Source organism: Pistacia vera, unplaced genomic scaffold, assembly GCF_008641045.1.
Source record: "Pistacia vera cultivar Batoury unplaced genomic scaffold, PisVer_v2 Contig451, whole genome shotgun sequence".
Taxonomy (NCBI): domain Eukaryota; kingdom Viridiplantae; phylum Streptophyta; class Magnoliopsida; order Sapindales; family Anacardiaceae; genus Pistacia; species Pistacia vera.
This window is the reverse complement of record NW_022196281.1, coordinates 435,030-458,338: the sequence shown is the minus strand read 5'-3', so window position 1 is coordinate 458,338 and position 23,309 is coordinate 435,030. Positions and strand designations below refer to the sequence as shown.

Below are 23,309 nucleotides of genomic sequence, written 5' to 3'. Positions count from 1 at the left end.
TTAACTATTTTTAATTGAAGCTTTGAATGATTTAAACATTCCCACTTTTATAATGTTTGTCATCTTTGTAATCACGTGTTAGTAATATGTACCCAGGTCAACACTTAATCAATAAATTTCAGCCAGGTCCCAGTTTGTTATAGCTCAATTCTCTTTGATTTATTTCTATGTGAATCATATTATAATGGTGAACATTTTGTTATTACTATGGCATACAGTTGTTGAACTATTTTTGTATATTTAGTTGCTATGAAAGCTTAAAGGGTATGTCAGTTTAATATATAGGTTTTTATCCATGAAGAATGTTCTCTATGCTTGATATTGGAATATATTGGATGGTTGAGTATAAAATCTTTGAATTATTTGGCTGCCTAATGAATTCCTATTCTTGATCCATTGAGGTTTATATTAGAGCATCGTCAGAACTCAGAGGTGCGACCATTTCTATTAGGCAGGTCAAGGCTTCATGTGTTGGCCATTTACTTATCATTTTCTTTTTACTTACACAAGGAGACCCTTTTACTTAGCCTTTTCTTTTTACTGCCAAAAAATTTTCTTTCTCAGGATTGCTGTATTTTAGGTATGAGTCAATGTGGATTCAACACCCCAATTGTGATATTTGGTTTCTTCATTTTAGTATTCTCACTCGATCCATGGTGGTCTATGTTTGTTTTTAGAAGAAAGCTTAAAGGGCTCAAAGCTTTCCTTAATGATTGGAAATTGGGTAACTTTGGTGATGTTCAGATAGCTATAGGTGCGTTTGGTTTATTATTTTGGATAGGATTTTGGGAATAATATTGGGTAATTGAATGGGGGAGTATTACGAGGTAAAATTTAAAAATTTATAAAAAAGCTCCTAGGGTTTACTAATTTAATTAAATACCCCAACATATAAAATGACAAAAATACCCCCACCACTTGTAGTGCTAGATTGCGGCCACCATCGTCGGAATCTGGTCGGAAAATTGCGTTACGACACAGACCAGTCGGATCTGTGTCATAACACGTCGTTATGGCATTTTTCGACCAGATCTGTGGTGGATCTGGCCGGAAAATGCCAGATCTACAGCTTGTTGTGGCCGTCGATGGCTGAAAAAGGCTAAAACGATGGCTAGATCTGGTCTTTTCTAGCCAAATCCACTGTAAATCTGGCCAGAAAAGGCCAGATCAGTGAACTACAGGCCAGTGGCCGTCGTGGTATAGGCCATTGTACAGATTCCGGCTATCACCAACGGTGGTTGTCGGAATCTGGCAAGTATGGGTTGATATGGGTGTTTTTGTTAGTTTTTAAACTTTTTTGGAGGGGTATTTAATGAAATTAATAAACTTAAGGGGTCTAAAAGTAATTAAAAAATATAGTAATATTTATGGAATAATGTGCCAAATAATATTTGGAGAATAGGATTGGGAATATGGGTAGAAATATTAAATCAAATGCATCCTATGATTCTGCTTTATTTCTTTTTTCCAAATTTTCTATTATTTCAATTCCATGTCTTACATTTTGCTGCCAACAATTTTTCATTCTCAGTATTGTTACCTTTTCAGTTTACGTCAAAGTGAATTCAGCACCCCTGGTATGGTTGGTGTCTTCATTTTGAAGTTCTCACTCAATCCATGGCTTTCCAATGTCTTTTTTTTTTTTTTTTTTTTTTTTTTTTTTTTTTTTTAACAAAGTGCCAAGGACTTAAGGCTTTCCTTATTGTTTGGAACTTGAATCATATTAATTATGTTTAAAAAAATCAATGAATTGTTATATCTCATACTTCCAGATTTCTATTATTTCAGACCCATGTTTTTCTTGTTACTGCCAGCTATTTTTCTTTATCAAGACTGCTACCTTTTAGGTCTCGGTCAACGTGGATTCAATACCCCGATTTTGATCTGTGGTTTCTTCATTTTGGAGTTCTCACTTGAACTATGGTTGTTTAGTGTCAAAGCTTAAAAGGCTCAAAGCTATTTTTAATGATTGGAACTTTGATTATTAAAGCAATGAAATGCTATGTTTGATACTTGTATTTATTTTATTTCAAATCCCTGTTTTTCTTGTTGGGAAAAATGCTCTATTTGTTAAAGAGAAAAGGTTTTTATATAGTTTCTTCGTGATTAGAGTTTGCTTTTTGGTGAGGATTCAATTTTTAAATATTTTGTTAATTTAAAATCCATTTAATCTTTGTTGTAGTTTCCATGAAATAGGGAATGGAGATATACAACAATGTCATGGTGGTGGAAATGTTGGAAATAGTAAATAGTTTAGGCTTTGTTTGGTTCACTATTCTGATGTTTTTTAGAATAGTATTTTGGAAAAAGTAAAATTGAGTTGGGTTGAGTTGAGTTATTTTTACGAGAAATGTAATTATTGATGTTTTGAGTTGAATAAAATAGAATGAGATTTTGAGAATATTAAAACAAATACATTTTTGGGTGTTTGAATAGAATAGTGGAATAGGATCGGGTAAAAATAGTGAATTAAAGGAGCCCATATATTTTGAATTTGTATTAGTTGTCTAATTTTGACTAATTAACTATTTAGATATTTTTTGTCAACTCTAGTAAAGTGTAATGTTGAGTTGAGATTTTTGCTATATCTATTGAAGATCATGTTTGTTATAGCTTTAATGAAATTGGCTATGGGAATATAAAGAACAATATCACAGTTGGTCTCAAATCTAGAAATGATGATGTACCTCTTTATGTGAGGGCAGAATATTGACAATATCTTCTTGTTATTCCTCTTGTAGGCATCTAAGCATCTAGGCAGAATAGTGGGAGTTGCTTGAAAAAGCCAACAACTTTAAAGTCCCTACTGCAATATGGTAGGAAAAAATTATAATATGGGTTTTAAATTGTTTTATTTTCAATTTTTGTACCCTCAGCTTGCTTTCTTAGATTTTCTACTCTGAAATTTAAGTTTATGCTAGAATTTATAATTTTGTTCTTCAACTTGCTTTACTTGTTATATATAGCACTTCATAAAGGCATCTGGGCAATGAGAGAACTCATTTGAAGTTTTTTACTGTATATTGTGGTAAGGATAATAGTGGGAATTTGCTTGAAAAAACCAGTAGCTTTAAAGTCCTAACTGCAATATGGTTGGAAAAACTTTGTACTATGGGGTTTTAATTGTTCCATTTTCAGTTTCTGTTTTGTTCTTTAACTTGCTTTATTTATTATATATCGCTTCATAAAGGCATCTAGGCAATGGGAGAACTCATTTGAAGTTTTTTACTGAATATTGTGGTAAGGATAATAGTGGGAGTTGCTTGAAAAAGCCAGTGGTTTTAAAGTCCTATTGCAATATGGTACGAAAAAAATTGTACCAATGGGTTTTTTAATTGTTCCATTTTCATTTTCTGTACCCTTGGCCTGCTTTCTTAGATTTTCTAGTTTGGAATTTAAGTTTTTGCTAGAATTCATAATTTTGTTCTTCAACTTGCTTTATTTATTATATATTACTTCATAAACCTAAGTGAGTTTGCTTCACTGTTTGAATTCTCTATATAAAAGGGGCAGGTTGTAGAGAAATTATGTGAATGACTAAACACTATTTACCTCAAGTTTTATTATCTTGATAGAGAAATGAGTTGTAGTGAATCGTACAACGAGCAACAACAATCTAGAAATTAATTTGATTTTTTTCTTTTTGTGCACAGTTGTGTAGTGGCATGAAAATTGGGATAAAATATTTTTTTTTTTTTTTGACTTCTTTGTTAGACAAAAGATTAATTTCTTTTTCTGGTTATTGGACTTTTTTTATTTATTGAAATCATATCTACTTTTAGTTATTAGGTCTTTTGTCTTTTCGCAGTAATTGTTGGTCATTTTATAAGTTTAATTGCTAGTTGATTTCTTGATTTTTTATCAGTTCTTGAAAAGATTATATTCTTGTTAAATGATGCTTCCAATGCTCTCCATGCATTTTTGTGAGACCATGGGCTATCCCTCAACTACCCTGCCCTTGGGCCGTCGGGCAAGGGGCTTTCCCATGCGGCCCACTCATAGGAATATCCCCACCCCTGCAAGTGGGTTTCTTTCGCCTTCCCCACCTCTCGAACACAAGACCTGTAGGCTAAGTACTTGTGACAAGAGAGGTGAGTAAGCTAGCCTGATGGTACTCACCTCTCTTGTCACAAGTACTTAGCCTGCAGGTCTTGTGTTCGAGAGGTGGGGAAGTTGAAAGAAACCCACTTGCAGGGGTGGGGATATCCAAGTGAGTGAGGCCTATGGTACTCACCTCTCTTGTCACAAGTACTTAGCCTGCAGGTCTTGTGTTCGAGAGGTGGGGAAGTTGAAAGAAACCCACTTGCAGGGGTGGGGATATTCCTATGAGTGGGCCACATGGGAAAGCCCCTTGCCCGACGGCCCAAGGGGGGGTAGTTGAGGGATAGCCCATGGTCTCACAAAAAAAGGCTACTTTTTATTGTGAGGACCCGGATTCGGCTCATGGGCTATCCCAATCTTGGGCTCTTTCCCTCATGGGCTTTCCCAATCTTGCCCCGACAGCCCCACTCATAGGAATATCCCCACCCCTGCAAGTGGGTTTCTTTCGCCTTCCCCACCTCTCGAACACAAGACCTGCAGGCTAAGTACTTGTGACAAGAGAGGTGAGTACCATAGGCCTCACTCACTTGGATATCCCCACCCCTGCAAGTGGGTTTCTTTCGCCTTCCCCACCTCTCGAACACAAGACCTGCAGGCTAAGTACTTGTGACAAGAGAGGTGAGTACCATCAGGCCAGCTAGCCTGATGGTACTCACCTTTCTTTTCACAAGTACTTAGCCTACAGGTCTTGTGTTCGAGAGGTGGGGAAGGCAAAAGAAACCCACTTGCAGGGGTGGGGATATTCCTATGAGTGAGGCCGCCGGGGCAAGATTGGGAAAGCCCATGAGGGAAAGAGCCCAAGATTGGGATAGCTCATGAGCCGAATCCGGGTCCTCACAATAAAAAGTAGCTGGCCTGATGGTACTCACCATGCTTCCCAATTGACTATAGTCCCTTGGTCTTGGGTTCGAGTGGTAGGGAAGGCAAAAGAAATCCCTTAAGGGGGGGAGATAGTCCTAGTGAGTGGGGCCGCCGGGGCAAGATTGGGAAAGCCCATGAGGGAAAGAGCCCAAGATTGGGATAGCCCATGAGCCGAATCTGGGTCCTCACAATTTTAGTGAAAAGTATGTGTTAATGATGGTCCAACTTAAATTAAATATTGATCTTGTAATTGAACATATATCTTCCCCACCATTATAATGGTACAATGTCTGCTAATTATTATTAGTTCTTTTATGAAAAATATTAAACCCGATTGATGTGTTGTCCTTGTTTTCTTTTGCTGCTGTTGTTTATTGCATATTTATGTCATGATATTTTCTCATCCTATTTTTGTCATTTATCATTGTATATCTATGGTGGAGTCTTGTACTTGGGCTTGTGCTTGTCAGAAAGGTGGAATCTAATTTAAATGCTTGGTTCAAGTATTTCGTAATTTGTTAAAGCTTTTGGAGAGACTTGAATTTAAATTTAATTCTGTGACACAATGTCTTATGAATTGTTCTTCTCATTTTTTTCAAAAAAAATAAAAATAAAAATTTATGGATTTAAGTTTGTGCATGGTTCTAGAAGCTGCCGAAGCTTGTGATTAATGTTGGAGTATGGTTTGATATATGGCTTCTATGTTGAGAGTCTAATGATCTACTTATTGTTCTTGTGTGAAGATTGGTTTTACCAGTTTAGAAGTAGATTATTGTTTTTATTTCATTCAGTGTAGTGTCTGTTTATTTCATTGATTCTCTTCTCTGTCAATTCTTTTGTTAAATTGACTCTAAAAAATTATTATTAGAGTCCTTACGGGCTTTTACGGTGCATTTTATGTTGTTCTTGTGATGATGAATCTGGGGAAACATTTTTCTACAAGCTAATTTTGTTTATGGTTTTTGTGTCTAGGGTTATTTTAAAGTGGTAAGGTCATGATATTTATTTAATCATATTTTGTATTCCTTTGAAAACATCTGTGACCTTCCTAGAAACCGTGGTTGTATTTTTTTTTTCTGTATGGATTCAAATGTTTTTGGTTGTGATTTTTTACATATACTATTGGCAAAAATGGTTTAGTGTGCATCCTTTTTTTTTTTTTTTTTTTTTTTTTATGTTTAGTAGGTTTAGATTACTATTGATGAAGGGAAATTTATTCTAAAAATTATAGAATGAGAATTTTTAACTCAACAAAAATTTCAAGTATGTACACATACATTCGTCGTTAGGTTCGGTATTGCACAACCAATTTGTACGTACTTGAAATTTTAGTTATGTCCAAGAATCATAACTTGGCCACAAGCGGTGGAAATTGTGGTCCTAGAGATATTGAGGTAGATATTGAGGTGATCATTATTATTCTATGGGGGAGAAACTTCCTCATTTCACTGTGTCTTTTTTTTTTTTTTTTGCCTAACTCTGACAAGGATTTTTAATTTTAACAAATTTGTTTTCTCAGGATTGATACCTTTTTGGTCTAAGTCAATGTGGATTCAGCATCCCAATATTTATTTTTGGCTTCTTGATTTTGGAGTTCTCACTCGATACAAGGTGGAAAGATACAGATATGAAGAGAACAATCTAGAAAGAAAATGCAGAAAAACAGAGCAAGAAACATGTGAATTCTGGAAAATGGGAATCTGTTATTTCTTCTAACTGGCTGAACTAACAAAGAGAAGGAAGGCTGACTTTATATATACCCCCATCAGTTATCAAACGCAGCGTTTTATAACATTTGTGTATAAAAACGATGCGAATTAGTTACACTTAAAATATTAAAGTATTAAACTAAGCTTCTTCTTGATTTGCATAAGCCGAATCCCAACCAAGTCCTACAGTCTTCTTCTTCTTCTTTTATCAACATCTTCCCTTAATTCAAACCTCTTTCGTATTTCCATTCTTCTCAACATGGTCCTATGTTTTTAGAAGAAAGCTTAAAGGGCTCAAAGCATTCCTTAATGATTGGAACTTGAGTCACTTTGGTAATGTTTAGACAACAATGATTTCCTTTATTTCCTATTACTTTTGATCCATGTTTTGGTTTTTACTGCCTGCAATTTTTCATTCTCAGGACTCTGTTACCTTAGCACCCTGGTTTGATGTTTGGTTTCTTCATTTTGTAGTTCTCAATCAATCCATGGCTTTCCAATGTTCGTTTTTACAAAAAAGTGTATGGGCTCACAAGGTTTTCCTTAATGATTGGCACTTGAATAATATTGGTTATGCTTAAAAAAGGCAATGAATAATATTGGTTATACTTCCAGATTTTCTATTATTTCAAATCCATGTTTTGCTTTTTACTACTGCCAACTATTTTTCTTTATCAGGATTCTTACCTTTTAGACTAAGTTAGTGGATTCAGCACCCCGATTTTGATTTTTGGTTTCTCATTTCAAAATTCTCGCTTGAACCATGGCTGTCCAGTGTAGCTTAAAGGGCTTCAGGCTATCCTTAACGATTGGAACATGAATTATTTTGGTAATGTTCAGAAAGAAATGAATTCCCATGTTACTTCTATCTTTTCTATGCATGTTTTGCTTTGTCTTAAAGCTGCTCTGTTTGTTAAAAAGAAAGTTTTTATATATTTTCTTTGTGATTAAGTGTCTGCTTTTGGTGACTATGTAGAATTAATTTTCAGATATTTTGTTAATTTTAAATCTATTGAATCTTTGTTGTCGCTTCCATGAAATGGGGAATTGGATATATAACAATGTCATGGTGATAGAAATTTAGGAAATAATAAATACTTTCTATTTGTCCAATGTTGACTAATTTACTGTTTAGATATTTCATGCTAACCCTAGTAGAATGTCATACGATATCTAGTTGAGATTTTTGCTGCATCTATTGAAGATCATGTTTGTTATAGCTTTCATGAAATAGGCGATGCAAATATATAGCACAATGTCGAGCTGGTATTAAATCTACGACTGATGATGCACCTCTTTAAGTGAGAGTAGAATATAGATAATATCATCTTATTATTTTGCCTTTGACAAGTTTAACATGATAATGAGGATGAAATTCTCAATTTCGATAAATCATAAATGGATGCTTCGATGTATTGTTACATAGGAATAAGTTAAAAGAATGTTAATGATGAATAAAGGAAAAAGTTAATTAGTTCATTGGAAGTTCCTGCACGAAGGATATCCAATTTCCTTAACCCGCCACTGCCTTTGACAAGTTTATATTCTCCCCAACTGATCTACTCTACTACCAATTCATCTTTTTGGAATCTAAACTAGTAAAACCATCTTCACACAACAACAATCAGTAAATTAGACTTAGAACTCATATCAAATAATTATGCAACTCTCCACACCCATATGTCGAACCATACTCCAATATTAACCACTAGGTAACCTTGATATCTAGATCTCTAACTTGATAACATCATATGAACTTAAATCAATTAAAAAAAACTAAACAATTCATAAGGCGCCATAAAATTAAAATTAAAATTAAAATTAAGAGTTACACTGTCCCAAAACTTTAACAAATTACTAAGTACTTGAACCAAGCATTTCAATAAAAGTCCCACCTTTCCAACATGCTAAAGTCTAAGTGCAAGTCTTCACATTTGGATACTAAAACAAAAGATGACAAAAATAGGATGAGAAAATATCATGACATACATATGCAAAATACAGCAGCAGCAAAAGAAAAGGGCCCAATGGGATTTTCCTCATGCTGGAATTTTCAGTGAACTAATGAACTTTTTTCTTTATTCATCATTAACATTTTTTTTTAACTCATTCCTATGTAACAATACATCAAAGCATCCATTTATCATTTTTCGAAATTAAAAATTTCGTCCTTATTATCACTTTAATTACACAATTATATAAAGACAGAGTGTTATGATAATAGCATTTTTTTTTTTTTATTGAATGTAATCTGTATTTGTTTCACAGATTTCTTTTTCTGTTCTAATTCTAGAAAATCATTATTATGGAGTCCTTTTGCGACTTTTATGGTTTGTTGTCATGATGATGATTTGGGCAATCAATTTTTTTTATAATTGAACGTAATATAATCATTGAGAACTTCTTTTTAATCTGGAAACTTAAAAGGTTTACAATGTGAATGCAATTATTATAGACTAGAGTAGATAATTCATAGTGAATAAAGATGAGAAAAGAAAAATAGTTTTAGTAACTCTATTTTATTTTGCCAGATGGTTTTTTGTTTAATAAATATTGGTTTCTGGTGTAACGTTTTCAATGCAACCGGGTTTTACCAGTTTTAGCAAATTTCGTGGAGAATTTGGCCTTAGTGTGTTCTCATATCTTGTTCTCCTAACTGCTTGTTTAACCATAGTTTCTACTTCATCAAGTTAATAGACACATCAAGGTTTTGTTTTGCATTGGTTTTTTGTTTAATAAATATTGGTTTCTGGTGTCACTTTTTCAATGCAACAGGCTTTTACCAATTTTGGTAAATTTCATGGAGAATTTGGCCTTAGTATTAAAGATTTTAGTAAATTTCAATGTAACAGGTATTAAAATTTTAAAGATTTGTTTATACATGTAACATTAATTTTTATTAATTCACACAAAAAAGAAATAATTTTTTAATATAATTTATCTATAAAAAATAGTTAAAAAAAAAAAAACAGTAATATAAAACAGGAATTTAATGGAGCTAAAGTAGAGGACTAGCAGGTGGAGGAGACAAATTACGGTCATACCGACCTCATTTTCCTTGCCAATTTCCTGAAATAATAATATGGAAAAAAAAAATTCCTTCTTGAATCAAAGAAATCAAATATAATCAATGAGTGATGAGTGGCATTGAATTAAAATAGAAATATATGTACTCCAATAATCTCAAAAGGGTTTTTACTTGCTGTGGTCTCAAGTGCCTTTATAGGATCCTGTTTTATCATCAAGAAGAAAGGCCTTAGGAAGGCCGGTGTCAACGGTCCTAGTGCTAGTAATATTTTTTTTTTTTTTTTTTGTTTGTTTAATTTTCATATATGTATTGCTTTTACCATTTCTTGTTAGATTGATTTAATTTTTTTATTTTATTTAATTTTTTTTTAAATTAAGGTTCTGGAGATATGGTTATCTGTTAGACCACTATGGTGGATCGGCATGGTTACTAGTAAGTTTTTATTTTTTTAATTAGTTTTGATTGTCGCCTTTTTATTAATTTTTATTTATTATCATTATTATTTGTTTTTGTAGTGATTGCAAATTTTGTAGCTTATATTTATGCGCCTGCAGCGCTAGTTACTCCACTTGGTGCACTAAGTATCATTGTTAGGTGATTTGAGTTTATGAAGTTTTGTTCTTATTTTGTGGTGTTGTTTTCTTTACCCTAAGTTGTGGTGTCTGAAAATTATTTGCAAATGGGCAGTGCTGTTTTAGCGCATTTCTTATTGAAGGAGAAATTACAGAAGATGGGAATGTTGGGTTGTCTTTTATGTGTAGTGGGTTCTGTAGTGATTGTGCTTCATGCTCCACAAGAGGAATCTATTGATTCAGTTGAGGAAATCTGGGAACTAGCTACACAATCTGGTATGCTGCCCATCTTTCTTATTTCTTGGTTGTCGAATGTTCATCATCTATGATTCTAACTCATCTCCTGACTGGTTTATCTGTTCTTTTTTCCAGCATTTCTTTTGTATGTGGGCTCAGTAGTAGCTGTAGCATTGGTATTGATCTTGTATTGTGCTCCTCAATATGGCCAAACCAACATAATGATCTATATAGGAATTTTCTCTGTAATTGGATCGTTGACGGTTAGTATTTGTGGCTCCTCACATTTTTGGATCATCCCAATGCGCTTAAAGAACCATGGTTTAATGTTTTTTTTTTTTTCTTTGTGGCGCAGGTTATGAGTGTTAAAGCCATTGGTATTGCAATAAAGTTAACATTAGAGGGAATAAACCAAGCCAAATATTTTCAGATATGGATTTTTGCAAGGATTGCAATTACCTGTATCATCACACAATTGAACTATCTAAACATGGTCAGTATCTTATTTATTGTAAGAGTAATATTTAGGGTCATTGTTATTGCTAGCAGCTAAAGTTCTTATTAGAAGAGGTAGCTGTTCTATTATTGTGCTGACTGATTTGCTCTCTAAACCGATGGATTAGTGCTAGTGAACAGATGATATCAACTTTGAATGGTGTCTTTTAGGTTGTCATGTGGGACTCCATTAGGCAGAATGAAGACCTGATTTCTTGTACATTTCTCAAAAAATTTAAATCCTAGTATCTTCCATGATGGTTATGCTCATACTCTCTGGCCTGTGATAACATGATAACATTATCTTAAAGCTTGAATGGTTTGACCCTTGGTTTCCACCTAAGAAGTCAGAGGGTTTAGATATCTTTAAGACCAAGTAATTGGGGATATCATATCTCAAAAGTTTCCTAGTTTCAAGTTTAGAATAACTATTCTCACTACAAAACCTAGACCATTTTTGGCAATTCTGAAGTAATCTTATTCCTCTTTCTTGGCCTTCAGTAGTCTATATTTTTATAACCTGAAGTCCTTTTGATTCCCGTAGTAAATATAAATTTAGAAATAATCTAAGGACATTATTTGGAAATATTCTCTGTTTAAAATGTCAATTAATTGGAGAGAGCAACTAGAAAAATGTTGAATCATAAAAGTGGAGTGGGCTAAAAGACATGTTTTGACATGTCTCAACTTTTAGCTCTTTCATTTTGTTGTCTTATAAAGACACAAGTCCTCCTTATGGTGTGTGGTTATAAGGAGTAAATATGGCGTTCGAGTACATAAGGCGTTCATGTAAATGGTTGGGATTCTAAGATGGTGGCTAATGGATTCCCTTGAAGCCCTTGGAATCTATATCAAAATACTACTCTGTATTTCTTTCTGATTTTATGCTAGAAGCAGCGAATTGGGATATAATTTGCCATTTGGAATATGCTTGGCAGTAGGATAATCCTTTTTGTTGCATGTTCTTATTATCTTATGGATGTTCGAGATCTCATAATGTCTCTTATCAAATCTAGAGTGGTTTACGTGGTTGCCCTTTCCACAATTGAAGTTTAATTTTGACCTTTTTAGGAATTTGAATGAGATAATGTATCTATTAATGAGCTTAAAGAGGATCAGAGAGATTTGAAGTTGGATTCACCTTGTTTTTTTATGTAAATCTTATTTCTCTTGGTTGATTAATGATCCCTCCTACTCATCTTTTTTGTTGGATAGAATAATTTGAAAGGCCAAAGTCCCTTGTAAGGCTCAAATTTTTGCTCACAATAGAATCAATACAGTTGGAGTTTTTCACTGAAGATTCCTTAATATGTTCTTGACTCCCTCTTGGTGTGTTATTTAAAAGAAGCAAAACAAAGACTGTTTATTCCGTCATTGTCCCTTGCTATTGGTTTTTGGTTTAAACTGATTTAAATAGCTAAAATTTCTTGGGTCATTCCAGCCTCTGATAAATTCTTTTTCTCAAAGTTCTTGGACTCTTTTGGCAGGATTAATAAAGCTAAAGTTGTGGAAATGTGTTGTTTTGTCATTGTTTTGGGTAATTTGGATTGAGGAATTGAAGGTTTTCTTTATATTAACAGAGAGGAAGACATCCCTTCTTTGTGGGATAGAGTTTGACATTTAGCTTCCTGAGTGTCATTGACAATAATTTAGAGAATCTTCTTTCATTTATAATTTATTTAAACTGGGAGACAGTTTTATGGCATGATTACTATTTTGATTGCTGGTAGCTTTTGGTTTATTTTTGGTCATCTTTTTATGATTGTCATCTGTTTATTTTTGGTCACCTTTTTATGATTGTCATCTTTGGGCTGTCTGGTATACGTTGTGTATACATTTTTTCTTGTTTTCTCAAGCTTCTCTTTCTTTAGAGGATTGCTTATTCACTTTTGTTAGATCTTTTCTATAATACATGTTTCGTAGTTTCTTATCCAATAAAAAAAAATCAGGGTGTTCTTCCCTCAAATTAATAATTATGTTCACTTAAGCCGTTATTATGTGCAGAAGCTATTTTGCCCCTGGACATGTTATTTTTCATTTTTTTAATAAACTAATCAAAGTCACATGGTTATTTTGCTATAAAGTTTTGAATGTATTCTTAGGGATTATGTGTCATTGTTTTGGATAATAAGAATGGAGAGAAAATAAAGGAATTAGAGGAAGAAACGTATTATAGGGGGAGAGATCAAATATTTGTATTCAACAATCCATCAAAGTCTTACATACAACTATAATCTAAGTCCTTATTTATATGATGGCTGGTCCTAAACAAAATAGGAAATATAAATATACTTGCAATAGCTCGTTCAGTCTGACCTAAATAAAAAATTCAATTGTAGGGAATCAAATCTAAATATAACAAGTAGTAAATATCTTATTTCCCTAAATTACTAGATCATACGTTCTCCATGATTCTCTCCTGTTAAGTAAAACTTGACTGCTGAAGCGTTGATTGGTAGAGAGGCACTATGCGTAAACTGAATGTAACTGATAGACTTGAAAACGCCAAATTTGATCTTACACTAGACACATGAAAGAGATCAACCAAAATATAGGCATAATAATCCAGTCGCTTAGATAGAGGGGATCAGATCTCAGTGTGGCATCAACTTGATCAAGCTATAGTAAATAATCCAAAAAACTCCGTAGAAGAAACTACTAGAGGCTCAAAAATGCCTTGGTGAGTATAAATTGTTTTACAATTGATTACTAGATTGTAAGTTAATCTTGAAGACAAATTAGTGAACATCCAATTAATAAGAGGCTCAACCAATGAAATCAATATTAATTTCTAGTTTAGGATCAATTATAGCATGAGGTGATTTACTAATTTTAATATGGTCTTCAGTTTTAGCATCATATTCACCATCATGTTTAACCTTGCTTCAAGCATCATTCTCACTCATAAGACCAGTTTGACTCTTAGGATTCATTTTACGAGTAATTGGCAGACAAGATGGGTAAAATTTTGGAAAGGTGTCTGGGAAAAGAAGAAATCAAGCCATTCTTGGATTAGGCTAAGTGGTATTTCAGTTGGTGGTAAAATTCTGACGTAACTAGTTTTGAGGGGTGAACAACTAGCTAAAGATGTTTGAATAACTGGGAAAACCTGTTGTAACAGCTCTAAAAAATTATCCATTTTAGTTTATAGTTTAGTTAAGTTGTCAATGAGGGAATTGAAATGGAAAATTAATATAATATGCTTTAATTTCATCCATAGTAAAGTTAGTATAGATCAGAAAAACAAAAAACAAGTATGTATGGTGACAAAATGTGACCTGGATTGGCAAGGTGTGGTCAGTGGTGAGGTATGACGTATTGGGTTGTCGCTTGTCTCTATGTTTTCATCACCATTTTCAAGTTTTTGTGACATTTTTTTTTTTTTGGGTAGTAAGTGCTTATGAGGGAGGTTGACACAAGAATAAATTGATCAGAAAGTAGATTTATTCATTGTAAGATAGATGTATAATCTTGGACCATTTATTCTAGCAAATCAAATTCATCTGATTCTATAACGTGATTTGACTGCTTAATGCCTTTAATCTACGCTTTTTTTTTTTTTTTTTTTTTAATATAGAAATATTGTATTATAAAGAAGAAAGAAAGAACAAAGGTGGACCAGCTGTCCGCTGTAAAGGGGCTATTTCCTAGGAAGGGTTAAAAAACTATACAAAAGGCTAAAAAATGTGTGAATATAATCTGTGCAATAAAAAGAAAAAATGCACTATGTTACTATTGTTCGGAATATATCTCTTTTCTGCTAGGGTGTAATTCACTGGTTATCTTTTAACAAGGTGTATGTGATATTGTTGAAAATGAGATTTAGATACTTTAATACTTGCCCAAATAGACTTTTAATGCATCTCTTAAGTGTGTTTGCAATAGTTTTCCATAATTGGAAGCATAATTGAATTTCCCGGAATTATTTAAGGTACTTCATGAACGGCAGAACACTCTTTTACACTATTTATTACTCTCATTCTCGTTGTGTGTGTACAAAAGACAAAAAAAATGAGAAATAAATGGTTACTTTCTTAGTCATTGTATTTTTCTTTTTGTACATGTGGCAGAATAGAGAGTTAAAAGAGTGTTTTTAGCATTCCTCAAGATACTTTATTAATCAGCATTCATTCTTGTTTCTCTAGGAAATCAATATATCTGATGTTTCTTAGAAGTTATGGATCAATTGGTGAACATATGATGATTTCGCTTTCACCTTTTTATTTCGAACTTATATAATGTCTACTTATGATGATTTGGCTTTCATCTTTTCAGTGCCAACTTTCTATAATATCTTATTTTGGCATGGTTGCAGGCATTGGATACTTTCAACACAACAGTTGTTTCTCTTATATATTACGCTATGTTCACATCTTTTACAATATTCGTCAGTGCAATAATGTTTAAGGTAAAGCTCAGTCATTGCATACACTGCCATAGATAGGCATATTTAGGCAAGTCTTATGTATCATAATGTCTCTATTGTCTGTCTGTCTGCCTGCTCTAGGATTATTCTGGTCAAAGTGAAAGTAGCATAGCATCAGAGCTTTGTGGGTTTATCCTTGTGTTATCGGGAACTACTGTATTGCATAGCACAAGAGAGCTAGATCCACCTTTTATTACAGGTACATGTCTCATGCATATCAGTGGGCAAACCTTTTATGTCTATTGTAAATATATAATTTAGCAACCTGAGCACATTATATTTAAGTAATGCCCGATACATATGCCATCTTTATATACTGTTTCTATAAGCTTAAATATAAATGTAATGAAATTCTGGATGTACTAGTGGAAGTATAATTGAACTACATGAAAGAAAAAATTGTTGGCGTGAGTGGTATATTAAAGGAATTAGAGTAGTTATAGGAAGTTGGATGGAAAGAAATTATCTCCTTCATACGGTTAGCGTAATTATAGGAGAAAAATCTGTATAGAAAATATATCCTGATATGTACTTATAAAGTAGAATTGTAACAGGAATAAAAATATTGATTGAGAACTTTTTGACATGGTATCAGAGCCTAACCCTAGTACCCACCTACCCTAAACTTCCTATCCCTCACCTTGCTCACCATGTCGTCAAACTCTGATACAGAACCCCCGACTGGTGAGTCTCATTCCGATTCTCTCTTCTCTGACTTCACGGCTAAGATGACCGAAGCTCTCACCAAAGTCCAAACCCCAACCATGACCACCAAACCCTCTGCTGCTCCAATCGGCATCAAGTTGAATGAAACCAACTATGCTCTCTAGTCCCAAGTTGTCGAGATGTATATCTCTGGCAAAGACAAGTTGGGATATATCAATGGTGATATTCCACAGCCATCTTCGACAGATCCAACATTTCGCAAATGGCGTACGGACAATGCCATTGTCAAAGGTTGGTTGATAAACTCCATGGATCCCTCCTTGATAAGGAATTTCATTTGGTTTCCTATGGCTAAGTTGGTGTGGGATTCCATTGCTACCACTTACTTCGATGGTAGTGACATGTCTCAGGTCTATGATCTTTGACGTCGAGTGACACGGTTGAAACAAACTGGAGGCTCCCTTGAGAAATACTACAATGACCTCCAAGGCTTATGGCGTGAGATTGACTTCCGGCGGCCTAATCCTATTGCCGTTGATATCCAACGTTATAATCTTATCCTTCAAGAAGACAGAGTATATGTTTTCTTGGATGGTCTGGATGATCGACTCGATAAGATCTGGGGCAACGTGTTACAGTTTCGCCCATTCCCTACCGTGGAGCAAGCGTATGCCCATGTTCGCCGTGAAGCCCTCTATCAATCTGTTGATCACTGGCAGTGCAGATGGTGTATCTGGTGCTGTTCTTGCCACCAAAGGACTCAGACTTGGTTCCTCTGCCCACCCTCCTACCATGCACAATGGCAAGCATAAATCTCGTGCATCTTCTGACGGTTTAAAGTGCTCTCATTGTGGCAATTCAAGACACACTCGTGACACTTGCTTTAAACTGCACGGGTATCCTGATTGGTGGAATGATCTCTAGGCTAAGAAGGGTTGTGACCTTGGCACTAAAGATGCAGGCTCTGGTCAAGCAACCGTGGTTACTGCCGAACCTCAACTCTCCTTCACACCACAGATGGCACTGGTACCAGACTCAGGTAACTCTTGTTGTGCTTGTTATACTTCGACTAATAAAGCTAACAGTGGTGCATGGCTCCTGGACTCCGACGCCACTGACCATACAACGTTTTCTACTATGGATTTCATCACGACTTCCCTACCGAAACGTACGAATATTGCCAATGCTAATGGCGTTACCTCTCCAGTCACTGGAGCAGGCACTGTGGCCTTATCTCCTATGTTACAGCTGCATAACACTTTACTTGTTCCATCTTTATCTCATAAGCTTCTCTCCGTGAGCCAACTAACCTCTGATCTTAACTGCATGGTGTTAATGTATCCTACTTTCTGTCTTCTCCAGGACATTCTAACGAAGAAGATCATCGGGCGTGGTACTAAGAGGGGGGGACTCTACTATATGGAAGACGTGAGTGTGGGCCAAGCACATCATACGCATTATTCTCTTGGTGTCAAAGAAAAGGAACTTTGGCTTTGGCACCATCGGTTAGGACATCCGTCCTTCACCTATATGAAACATTTGTTCCCAGATTTATTTTCTCAGTTGAATAATTTTGATTTTCAATGTGAAACTTGCATATTGGCAAAAAGTCATAGGGCTTCTTTTCCATTAAGTTTGAATAAAAAGGATATTCCATTTGCTTTAATCCACTCTGATGTGTGGGGTCCTTCCCTAATTACTACTGTATCTAGCTTCAGATGGTTTGTGTTGTTTGTTGATGATTGCACTCACATGACTTGGCTATATTTGCTCAAACATAAAGATGAAGTACTCGGTGTGTTTAAATCATTTCATGCTATGGTGCAAACATAATTTTCTGCTAAGGTTCAGGTCCTTCGATCGGATAATGGTGGTGAATATGTCAATCACCAATTTCGTGAGTACTTTCAACAACATGGCATTATTCACGAGACTTCATGCCCCCAAACCCTTCAACAAAACGGCATTGCTGAGCAAAAAAACCACCATGTTCCTGAAACCGCTCGAACTCTCTTAATTGGTGCCCATGCTCCTAATTGGCTTTGGGCTGACGCCGTCACCACTGCCGTTCATTTGCTCAACCGGATGTGTTGGATTTTAGAACTCCATTACAAGCCCTCTCGAGCTACACTCTGGTGCTTGCAGTCTTGAGGCATCCTCCACGTATATTTGGGTGCGTAGCGTATGTCCATCTCCATAAAAACCAGCGGACTAAGCTGGACCCTTATGCTCGTCGATGTTTATTTCTAGGCTATGCTTTTCATCAAAAAGGTTATAGATGCTATGATTCTACTTCTGGTCGCACCTATATTACTATGGATGTCACCTTCATGGAAACCGAAACATTTTTTCCACCCACTTCTCCTCTTCAGGGGGAGACTAGACAAGAAGAGTAAAATTGGATGGAATTAAATTAGCCGAACTTATTTGAAACACATGTGGAACTAAGGCGAACAGAACATATCTCTTCGGCTAATGAAAACTTATCTGAAACGCATGTGGAACCAAGGCGAACAGAACATATCTCTTCGAGGTGAACAGAACATATCTCTTCGGCTAATGAAAACTTATCTGAAACGCATGTGGAACCAAGGCAAACAGAACATATCTCTTCGGCTACTGAACACCATGAAAATGATCACGAAGTGCATGTTTCTTCCCCTTCTGTAGTACCCGAAGACCCAACTCTTGAGAATGATCTTGAGGTAAGCCCCTTTAACACAAATATTGTGACATCTCCTGTTAGATATGTGTTACCTAATAGGCAAAATCGTGGCAAGCCCCCAAGCCGTTACTCACCAGACATTGAGGAAAGAAGATCAGGATACCCTATTGCCAATTATGTGTCCACAAATGAGCTAAATGATCATCTCAAGACATTTGTGCATAGCCTGTCTGTGTGTCATGTTCCAACAAGGGTGGAGGAAGCCTTAGAAGACCAGAAGTGGACTCAGGCAATCAAAGATGAAATGGAGACACTAATGAAGAACAAGACATGGAACCTAGTGCCACTACTGGAAGGAAAAAGAGCAGTAGGGTGCAAGTGGGTGTTTTCCATCAAACACAAAGCTGACGGATCTATAGAAAGATATAAGGCAAGACTCGTGGCAAAAGGGTACACTCAAACATATGGTATAGACTATCAAGATACTTTCTCACTAGTAGCAAAATTAAATATTGTTAGAGTGTTGCTATCTCTTACAGCAAATTTAGGATGGCCACTACATCAGTTGGACGTGAAAAATGTCTTTCTTCATGGTGAGCTTGAAGAAGAGGTTTATATGGACATCCCTCCAGGCTACTCAGTGACCACAGGAACTAATGAGGTGTGTAAGTTACAACGAGCCTTGTATGGGTTAAAACAATCACCACGGACTTGGTTCGGGCGATTTAGCTTGGCAATGAAGAAGTACGGTTTCCAACAGAGCAACGCAGACCACACCTTGTTTCTCAAAAAATAGCAAGGCAAAGTTACGGCTTTTATTGTTTATGTCAACGATATGATCATTACGGGAGATGATATTGAAGAAATCTCACAGCTCCAACGGCAGTTGGCTAGCGAATTCGAAATGAAGAATCTAGGTGGGCTCAAGTATTTCCTTGGGATAGAAGTTGCTAGATCACCCCAAGGCATATTTTTATCCCAAAGAAAACATATCCTAGATTTATTATCTGAAGTTGGATTGTTGGAATGCAAACCAGTGGATACCCCAATTGTCCAAAATCATAAACTTGGGGTATATCCAAACCAGAAACCAACTGACAAGGGAAGATATCAACGATTATCTCTCTCATACTCGTCCAAATATTGCTTATGTTGTGAGTGTAGTGAGTCAATTTATGCATTGTCCAAGTGAAGAACACGTGGAGGCTGTAATTCAGATACTAAAGTACTTGAAGGCTTCTCCAGGAAAATGGCTCATGTTTTCTAAGAATGATCATGTGGAAGTTGATGGCTATACCGATGCAGATTGGGCCGGGAACATCTTTGATAGGAAGTCAACGTTAGGGTATTTCACATTTGTAGGTGGAAACCTTGTGACATGGAGAAGCAAGAAACAAAAGGTGGTGGCACTCTCTAGTGCAGAGGCAAAGTTTCGTGGAATGGTCAAAGGGTTGTGTGAGCTCCTTTGGCTGAAAAGACTACTATCCAAGATTGGTTTTGCTCCCAAGTCTGAAATGAACCTCTTCTATGACAATAAAGCTGCTATAGACATTTCACACAATCCGGTTCAGCATGATCGAACCAAGCACGTAGAGGTTGATCGACACCTCATCAAACAAAACCTAGAGAATAATACAATCCAGTTCCCATTTGTCAAATCTGAGGACCAGCTTGCAGACATACTTACCAAAGCCGTGTCCAGCAAAGACTTCCACAGCTCACTGATCAAGTTGCGCATGAAGGATCCGTATGCATCAACCTGAGGGGGAGTGTTGGCGTGAGTGGCATATTAAAGGAATTAGAGTAGTTATAGGAAGTTGGATGGAAAGAAATTATCTCCTTCATATGGTTAGCGTAATTATAGGAGAAAAATCTGTATAGAAAATATATCCTGATTTGTACTTATAAAACAGAATTGTAACAGGAATAAAAATATTGATTGAGAAATTTTTGACAAAAATTGTATTGCGTAAATGATGAACGTTTCTACACATTATTTTAAAAACCGGACCGGAAGGCAAACCGCTTTGATGGTCGAGTCACGGTTCAACCGGTCCAACCGGTTGGACTGGTGACACCATCACACATCATAATGATGTCAGCACATTTAAAAAAAAAAAAAACAGTTTTTTTAGATTTCTATTTTTCAATAAGACAATAACAACTTAATTACTGTCCAACATGATTCAAAGTTCAAATTCAACAACAATCCTAACATAATTTAAGTATTTAACAACAATTCAAAGTCCAAATCCAAACATGATGTTGTATTTACTTATCAAATGACAAAATACATAATAATTAATAACAAAACATTTGATGCAAGTGTTTTTTCTTTGATCCGTCTCTATGTTGATTGAGCTTCACACACTAGTATCAAAATTCATCACCATCATCATCATCATAACCATCACCACCATCTGCGCAAAAATAACAGGAAAAAAAAATCAGAAAAAAAAAATCAAGAATAGAACATGGCAATGGAATCACAGAGATTTCAATTCAGAATCCAAGATGAATAATTAAAGTTTCAGCAGCACATAAAAAGGAAGACTCACCAAAAGAGAAGAAAGACAAACAAATACCGTATAATCCATTGTCACATAGAGATATACCTACAAGAAGCTTTCAAGGTTTTGGAAAGAACAGCATACTCCACATTAAATTTGTCAACACAAGCACATTTCAAAAACGCAATGGAACACATTGGGCAGTGACCACAAAAAAGAGGGACCTTCAGCTGTTTAATCCAGACTGTGTGCTCAATCCAATGAAGATGGTCCAATGGATATCAGATCCCACCCCAATTTGAGTAATACTAAAAACAAAAGTGATAAGTTTGAATGCTGCCTATAATGTTTCTCACATTCATAATAATAAATCAAATCATTAGTTGTAGTTGGTAGCATCCCCACATGCCATAGATTGAACATCCAAATTTATGAGGATTAATTTAAGATTGAGGTAGAGTCAGGAAAGGCATTAAGCTTATCCACAACCAGCTTTGTTTTTAACTTCCTTTTCCATCATAATATGGAATTCCAACACATAAATCAATCCAACACGTAACCAATTTATTTAACTTTTATTTTTAATTAACCTGTCAATCCAACACATAAATCAATCCAACACAAACAAGATTCAAATAAATCAAACACCAAGAATTACACACTCAATCTACCGAATCAGAGCAATGATTTAACCCAAGCCTAATCACTCAATAACTCTCTATAACCTGCAAGAAATCCGAGACCTATCCTAGCCTCAAGAAGGAAACGCAACCCTCTCACGAATCTGCCCAGATTACAACGAGAAAGACCCCAGCAAAAAGCCCCAAATCAATTGCTCATTCAACACACAAGAACCCTAACAATTTCAGACTAAAAAACCCGATAGCTGTACACCTTCTAGCTATGGTTTGCCTTTAGATTGAAAAATGTAAAGGGTGTTAACTTAAATGTAAAGGAGCGAGGAATGACGTACTGGATCGAAGAATGGAGCTATTGTCAACGAATGAAGCTATCGCCGTCGATTTCCAGCGAGGAACGGAGCTGTCGTCGTCGATTTCTGGAGAGGGAGGAAGACGTCGTCGATTTCAGAGAGTTCAAATGCGATTTGGGTGGGATTTCAGAGAGAACGGAAGACAGAGCAGAAACCGTGACAATTTTCGTAGAGAACAGAGTGTTTGCTTAGAAATTTTCATGAGAAAAGAAAGATTGAAAGAGAAGAACTGAAGATTGAAGAAGACGAGAAAGGGGCGTGAGAATGACTGCGTCGCGCTTAGGATTTAGGGATTGTTAATATGGACCGGTTTTTCTGCCGGTCCATTTACTAATATTATCCGGTTTTTAACCGGTTTAAAACGGTTCAATGCTTATAATGGTTTTGAGAGTGAACCAAACCGGATACGTGACCGGTTCACAGTCCAACCGGTTGGACCGGCCGGTCCGGTCCGGTTTTTAAAACAGTGTTTCTACATGTAAAATTAGCTTACAAAAGAAGTGTTATTAATTTAAGAATTTGCTGGTTTTTGCAGAAATGGCGAAGCTGTTTACTCATGAACACTCTAATTTACTTTCTTTTTATTTTGGTTTGATTTTCAGATAAGAATCATAAAAGAAAGAAAAAGAATAATGATAGCTGAAACATAAAATAATAAAATAAGAGGAAGAATAATGGAAAAAGAGAAGATGAAGAGATGAAATTTTAAGAAAATGAAAAAGTCGTCTTTCATGACCTACTACTCTATATATACATGTACATATTCATAAACTTTGACGGATAGTAAAACTAATAAAATATAGCATTTTCATTTAACCCAATAAACCCAAACCCATAAACTATAAAAGTCATTGATAATAAATAAGAATTTGAAAAAAGTTCATTAGTAGTCCATCAATTAAAAAAAATGGTTTTTATGGGAGCAAGGGTGCGGGGTATTCAATCTGTGTTAGGAAAATCAAGTTGGGAGGAGGAATTCATAGTATAAAAAAATTCTATTTTTCTTTTTCTCGCCAGAAAAAAAAAAAAATTAATGGATCTCGTTCCG

The 23,309-nt window shown here is 35.4% G+C and overlaps 1 pseudogene; it reads left to right on the top strand.

Moving 5' to 3' along the window:
- The first annotated feature begins 9,838 nt into the window (after window positions 1-9,838).
- Window positions 9,839-23,309, top strand: part of LOC116144695 — a 71,450-nt pseudogene continuing 57,979 nt past the window's right edge.